Below are 8,067 nucleotides of genomic sequence, written 5' to 3' on the forward strand. Positions count from 1 at the left end.
GTACAAATTGTAATACATGTAAATCTAGAAGAAAAATATAGAAAGCAGAGAGTTGTTGAGATGTGGGGTTCATGCACACAGCAGAGTTGTCCATGTGCTTGGAGCCTGGGTGGCACCACATGGAGTCCCTGTGGTTCTCTACTGTGGCACTCCATGTGTTGTCATATGGTGACACTATATGGTACCATGTTACACATGTGTTCTCTACCAGAAGCCATACTTATGCCAATTGTGTGCCACCCATCAGACATGGCTACCCTGTAAGTCACCATCCAACTCATAAAAAAGCCATAGGACATGACAAGGGTCATGGTGCTGGTTGGTTGAGTATTAGGCCTTTGGGTCTGAGGGGAGAAAGGTGTTGGTGTTGCAAGTCTTGTAGGCAAGGCAATGCATCCTGGGAAAATATGTTTATCAGCTCTCTAGTGCCACCTAATGGAAGTAGCTCAGTAGTCAATGCTCAGTTTCTTACCAGGCCAACCAGCAACCCTGTTTTTCACTGATAATAGGTATGAACCCCCAGAAAACTGTTTACAGAGCAGATCTCTTCCTTTTGGAGGACATTATGGTTCGGCTAATAATTCTTGGTATTAATTTAAAGCTTTTTAATGGGTCAAATATTAACTTTAAAGAGGTGGGAGATCTTGGGAGTCTGAAGAGCATAATGTGTGAGACCACTAAGTTGGTGTAGGGAGTCTTTTAGGCCAGAAAATGCTTTTTCAAACAGCACCACACCTGTCTTCAGCTTGCGTGGGATATTACAGCTTGACTCCATTCACTTTATTGGAACTAAGCTGCAACTCCACGCACAATCAGCATGCCTGATGAAGCAGCTGTGCTGTGAAATGCGTTGCATTATGGGTGGATAAATGTTTTATCCTACTACCTGGTGGATGAGCGCCCGTATATCCCGTCCACATCCTGGAGTTCTACTGTTATTTCTGCTATATCTGACGAGACGTGGAGTGGCTGCTGACAACTTATTGGTATTCCACACTTTGATCCATTGTTGCACTTGGTGTAGTGTAACCCATTGTGGTAAGTGCAATATCCTCCTGCATTATTCCTTTGTGCAACAATAGTACTACACCATGGAGCGCTCTCTGTCTTTTGTTTCAACACACAATCTGAGGATAGGGGTGGTATAGTTTTTTTCAAGAAGCATTGTCTGGCCTATAAGACTCCCTACACCAACTTAGAGATCTCACTATGGCAGTGCTTCTCAATTATTTTCTGTCATGCCCCCCTAGGAAGAAGAAAACATTTTGTGCACCCCGCGCGACTGTAAATAGTATCATTTGTCTATAAAATTGTTATAAGTACACCTACAACACTGTATCCTTATTAACGTATATGAGGCTCTGTACACTGACAACAAGCAGGGCTCTGTACACTGACAACAAGCAGGGCTCTGTACACTGACAACAAGCAGGGCTCTGTACACTGACAACAAGCAGGGCTCTGTACACTGAGGACAAGCAGGGCTCTGTACACTGAGGACAAGCAGGGCTCTGTACACTGACAACAAGCAGGGCTCTGTACACTGACAACAAGCGGGGCTCTGTACACTGACAACATGCAGGGCTCTGTACACTGACAACATGCAGGGCTCTGTACACTAACAACAAGCAGGGCTCTGTACACTGAGAACAAGCAGGGCTCTGTACACTGAGAACAAGCAGGGCTCTGTACACTGACAACAAGCAGGGCTCTGTACACTGACAACAAGCAGGGCTCTGTACACTGACAACAAGCGGGGCTCTGTACACTGACAACAAGCGGGGCTCTGTACACTGACAACAAGCAGGGCTCTTTACATGGAGGACAAGCAGGGATCTGTACCTGAGGACAAGCAGGGCTCTGTACACTGAGGACAAGCAGGGCTCTGTGCACTGAGGACAAGCAGGGTTCTGTACACTGAAGACAAGCAGGGATCTGTACCTGAGGACAAGCAGGGCTCTGTACACTGAGGACAAGCAGGGCTCTGTACACTGAGGACAAGCAGGGTTCTGTACACTGAAGACAAGCAGGGCTCTGTACACTGAGGACAAGCAGGGCTCTGTACACTGACAACAAGCAGGGCTCTTTACATGGAGGACAAGCAGGGATCTGTACCTGAGGACAAGCAGGGCCTGTACGAGAGAGAGCAGGGCGGGGGCGCACTGCTCGGTGGCACAGTGAACTCCGACATGGTGGGCTACTGCGCCTAGACGTGAGGTCACGTCACCCCTGTGATGTGACCTCACGTCTGAACGTAGCAGCGCGCCACGCCGGAGTTCAAAGTGCCTCTCCCAGGCAGCCACACTGACAACCCAGGGCCGTAAGTAAGATCCAGCCGTAGAGTTGCTAGGCAACCGACGCCGTGTGGGACGCCGTTTGCGAGTGAGTCGGATAATCCGATCTAGACATCCAATATGACAGTATTTGCCAAGGTCAAACGAGCCCCCCTTTACGGAGCCTCGTGCCCCCCACTATTTGAGAAGCACTGCACTATGGAGACCCATTACGCTCCTCAGACTCCAAAGATGGAACATTTGTATTGTCAGACTCCGCTTCAGTGAGGCCTCTAAGTTGGTGTAGGGAGTCTGATAGCCCAGAAAAGTCTTCTCCAAAAAACAGCACCACCCCTATCCTCAGGTTGTGTGTGGTATTGCAGCTCAGTTCTATTGAAGTAAATGGCGTCAAGCATTGTCTGGCCTATAGGACTCCATATACCAACCTAGTGGTCTCACTAAGGAGACATCTTTCGCTCCTCAAGATGGAAGATTCATATTGTCAGATTCCACGTAAATCGAGAAACAAAACAAGGGTGCACGGGGGTATGGTATTACATCACCCATGCAGCTTTGAACTTGTAATATGACTGTGTGCATGATGCCTTACCTTTATATAGACAGGAATCCTGCAAACATCACATCTGGGCTGTGAAGTGTAACAACCAAATCACGCCATTCGTGCACTACGAAAACGAATACGTAAATAGTTGCTACAAGATACAGAACATAAAAAAACTATAGAATATGACCTATAAAGGCGGTAAAATGGGCTTTAAGAAATGTTTTTTTTTTCTAACTGTTTGACATTGAAATTGCTTCCACTTGTGATATAGGTTGACTATGACAGCTGCACTGATGTCCTGCTATCTGCACCGGTTTGTTGCGACACAGAAAGAGAGATTCGACACCACTCTCCGTTTCGACATGTGACTAGTGCTGAAAGAGGGGATGACTCTGGGGGCGATGCCAGACATCTTGTCTCTGCATTCCAAAAGTTTAATAGGACATCAGGGCAGCTATCATAATTAATGTGTATTAGTAATGATTATCAATTTCAATCTTAAATACAATAAAACAAATTTTAATCCCAGTGTTTCCCAACTAGTGTGCCTCCAGCTGTGGCAAAACTACAACTTCCAGCATACTGGGATGCTGGGCATGCTGTGAGTTGTAGCTTTCCCACAGCTGGAGGCACACTGGTTGGGAAACACCGTTAAAGCCTCTTTAATCCCATCTCATCTACGTGTAAGACTATCTTCACACAGTGCATATCAGGCAGATTTTATAAAAAAAATAAAATGCATCGGAAAAATTGTATTTTTCAAAATAAATCTTTGAAAAAGCAGTTGTCTGCGCACTCAGTGTGTGTGTGTGTATATATATATATATATATATATATATATATATATATATATATATATATATATATATATATATACAGTGGTCCCTCAACTTACAATGGTAATCCGTTCCAAATGGACCATCGTTTGTTGAAACCATCGTGTGTTGAGGGATCCGTGCAATGTAAAGTATAGGACAGTGGTCTACAACCTGCAGACCTCCAGATGTTGCAAAACTACAACACCCAGCATGCCGGGAGTTGTAGTTTTGCAACATCTGGAGGTTCGCAGGTTGAAGACCACTGGTATTGGAGGTTATACTCACCTGTCCCCGCCGCTCCGGACCGTCACTGCTCGTCACCGCTGCCCTGGATGTCGCCTTCCATCACAGTCGCCGTGTCCCCGGGTTGTCCCCGACGCTCCGGCAAGGCCTCTGCTTCCCCGGCATCCTCGCTCTCCGTCGCCGCCATCACGTCGCTACGCACGCCGCTCCTATTGGATGACGGGACGGCGTGCGCAGCGACGTGATGACGACGATGGAGAGCGCCGACGATGCAGGGGATCCCGAAGAGGACGGCGAAGTGATTGTCGAGGATTCCGAAGTGATTGTCAGTGGACCACACGGGGCACCGTAAATGACTATCCGGTGGCAGCTGAAGCAGTCTGCGCTGCCGGATAGCCGTTTATGCGATGGCCCCGACATACAAAAGCATCGTATGTTGATGCTGCCTCTGAGAGACCATCACATGTTGAAATGATCGTATGTCGGGGCCATCGTAGGTGGGGGGGGGGGGTCACTTTATAACTTGACTTTTTTTAACATCTGGGTAAATAAGTGACATGTCACTTTATGAAGATTTATACAATTTCTGCAATTGTACAGAAGCATTAAAAAAAAAAAAAAAAAAAAGATAAATAAATAAACAAATAAATAAATACATTCTCCTGAAAATACACTGTGTGAACATAACCTAAGTTTGGAAAAACATCTGAATAACAGAAATGTGGCATGAACTCCTGGCGCAGTAGGTTTATCTGACAATGTCTATTTTGTCAAATTAAATATATGAGAAAAATTATTTCAACTATTTTTGTTACTATATGTTTTTAATTTATTTATTTATTTATTTATTTATTTATTTTTTGGGTTAGGTATAAAAAAAAAAGTTGTTGCCAAAAAAAAAGTACCATCCAGCAGAGACAATGAGAAGCAGAGATTATTTATTGTATATTTTATTTTCATCACTATGTATCAAGATTTATTGAAAAACAAAAACAAAAAAAATAACAAAACAAATACATACCTCTCCGTGCCGTTTGTGCAATATATTATTTAAAAAAAGAAGAAAGTAAATGACATCGGTTTAGTGCAGTATGTCGGTTTATATAACTTAATTGCAGAGAGAAAAGAATTGTTACAAAAACATTTATTTTTATTTTATTTTTTTACAGTGCGGTTGCTTTCTTCCAAAAATAGTGCCACGACTTTTTACAGTTTATGTGCAGTTCAGTCTCATTTAATTCAATTCAATGCGGACTGTTTTTTTTTTTTTTTTGCTTTGTTTTGTTTTTTTAAATAAGTAAGCAGGTTAGTTTTTCTAATGCTAGACAATCCATTCCATGCTTAGTTATTACTTGTATAGGCAGAATAGAATAATGATTTGCTATAGGATGGGCAGCAGCTAATAGTAAATTGTTCATATTGCTAAATATGAAATTTTTTTAGGAGTTATCCATGAATTTAAAAAAAATCTAATAAAAAAAAAAAAAAAACAGCGCCACCAAGATGGCGGGGGGAGGGTGGGGGGTAGCAAGCACGATCTAAAACGTATTCCTTATCCTTTGGGTAGGGGATACATTTTAAAGCATGATACGTCTCCTTTAATGGAAATGAGCTGCAATACCACACACAACCTGAGGTCTGGGGTGGCGCTGTTTTTTGGAAGAAATCAGCTCTGTTTATCTAATTGTGGAGAACCCCTTATGACTTATTCGTCTCCATCTATTATTACGGCCAATGTTTCCAGCTATTCAGCATGATGTCCTTTATTTTGGCATATTGTGGTGGAGAGGAGTAGATTTTCTGCCCAATTTGATTCTGGTCAAGCGAATCTGTTACACGGAAAATTATTATTTGACAAATTTGGCAAATGGACAAAATACAAATCGGGGTGAAAAATGTCTTAATTCTCTACCAACAGATATCCTTTGGGTGTATTCACACGTACAGGATCTGCTACATATCTCATGCTGTGCACAGTCAATTAGTTACATAAAATCTGCAGCAGATACTGTACGTGTGAATTTACCCCTAGGACAGTGTTTCCCTAACCAGTGTGCCTCCAGCTATGGCAAAACTACAACTCCCAGCATGCCCGGACAGCCAAACCCCTTGGCTGGTCTTGATAAGGTTCTACTCACCCAGACGTTGTAGGAGACTATCTGTATCCCAGCAGTGCTACATGGCAATAACACAATACACTGACCCACTGAGTGAGCCAGACATTGTGAGATGAGCAAACAATACGGCTACTCCCACATCTTACTGTCACATTTCCTGGGACAGCTCTCACACCTGGTCTCGGAAGATGTCTACAGTATACATAGGACTCTGGGCGCTTGTATGGTACGCTAGCAGTGCATCATAGAAGCACCTGGCACAGTGAATGTGGACTGATCAATGATGCTGTACTGTATGCAGTGCCGCTCAATGGGTCAGCAGATCTTGATGTACATCTGTTGCTACTCATCTACAGTGGTTAACTCGGCAACACAGTGTAGTAGGGGTTAACCACCACATGCAAGTCATACTTCTGTACTTTGATTAAGTGGCATTATTCCAATGAAAAATAATGTTTTATACAGTGCCCTGAGTGTCAGAGAGGTGTGGCTTTTTTTTGCTTTTTTTTAAGAGCCGAGGCAAGTGCTCTCCATCACCCAAAGTGCAAGAAAAAGTGTAAACGTGTCACACTAAAAAAAAACGTGCACCAAGCATGCAGTCTACTGCTAAGCCCTTCTCCAACAGGAGAGAGGCCCCCCAACAAACCTACCCTTCACCTCCGGGCCAAAATGCACCTGCAAGGATCCAGATTCGATGCCCCTTTTCGCCGAAGCTACTAAGGGGCCACAAATGCCCCTGGCTTCAACCTAGGCGTTAACCAAGGTATCAGCCAAGGAGCCGTATACTGATGGCATCTTGACTGAAGCCAAGATGCCCAGGGGTTGTAGGGAGGTGAGGAACCAGATGGCCACACACACCTCCCCTAGACCTCCAGAAGGGACACCCAGAAGGGCTACCGCATCCTGACAATCCTGTGTACAAACAAACACATAAAATTAGCACAATGACATACAAGAAAAATAAATAAGTGCAGATATACTGCCCAGTCTATAAAAATTTCCCTGATCTTAGCCAGAAGGCCAAGATACCAAGGGTGAGTGCCAAAAGTGTATATGGTGCAGCGTGTTCACTCAGTGAGTTATAGCACCCAGTGAGTTTCGGCACCTCAGGGTCACCACTCCCCGAGGCACAAAAGTACCTCGGCTCTAGACTCTCCCAGCCTCAAAGCGAGACCCGGAGGAAACAGGTCACATCAGGGCAGCCGTTGAGCTGATTCCTCAGAACCAGCCCAGGAACACCTGTCCCCTCCATGTAGCACCCATCCCCCCCAGTGCTTTGGGTCACCGTCTGAAACTGATAAGAACAGATACTACACTTGATCTTAGCCAAAAGGCCGAGAAGCGAGGCCTGCTCTTCTTATTGATTGACCCATGGGTTTGACCTTCCAGCAGTGGCCCTGTGTAGATTGCCTGCTCAGAGAAGACCCATCACTAAAGGTAGGGAACAAGCTCTCTCTGCATCTAGCTACTGTGAGCCTGACAGGTCAAGACTTGGCACAGGTGCCCTGCATTGCCCATTGACGATGCATGCGCGGGCAATATACACAGAGCTGCCACTGGCAGACAAGCCCTGAGTGTCAATCAACAATGGGCCTGATGTCAGAAGAGAGAAATGTGGTCCTGAGGCATAGCAGGCCCCCATCCACACCTCTCTGACACTCGTAGCAGACCTCAGGCCACACCTCTCTGACACTTTAAGCAGACCCTCGGCCACACCTCTCTGACACTCGTAGCAGACCTCAGGCCACACCTCTCTAACACTTTTAGCAGACACTCGGCCACAACTCTCTGACACTCATAGCAGACCTCAGGCCACACCTCTCTAACACTTTTAGCAGACCCCAGGCCACACCTCTCTGACACTCATAGCAGACCCCAGGCCACACCTCTCTGACACTCGTAGCAGACCTCAGGCCACACCTCTCTAACACTTTTAGCAGACACTCGGCCACAACTCTCTGACACTCATAGCAGACCTCAGGCCACACCTCTCTAACACTTTTAGCAGACCCCAGGCCACACCTCTCTTACACTCGTAGCAGACCTCAGGC

At 45.3% G+C, this 8,067-nt stretch overlaps 1 non-coding gene across 1 annotated transcript; it reads right to left on the reverse strand.

Annotated features, from left to right (window-relative positions):
- Positions 1–7,162: 7,162 nt before the first annotated feature.
- Positions 7,163–7,362, reverse strand: LOC130290007 (U2 spliceosomal RNA). The gene has a single exon (XR_008847487.1). It is a non-coding gene; the product is annotated as a U2 spliceosomal RNA (small nuclear RNA).
- Positions 7,363–8,067: the final 705 nt, after the last annotated feature.

Source organism: Hyla sarda, chromosome 8 (assembly GCF_029499605.1).
Source record: "Hyla sarda isolate aHylSar1 chromosome 8, aHylSar1.hap1, whole genome shotgun sequence".
NCBI classification, from domain to species: domain Eukaryota; kingdom Metazoa; phylum Chordata; class Amphibia; order Anura; family Hylidae; genus Hyla; species Hyla sarda.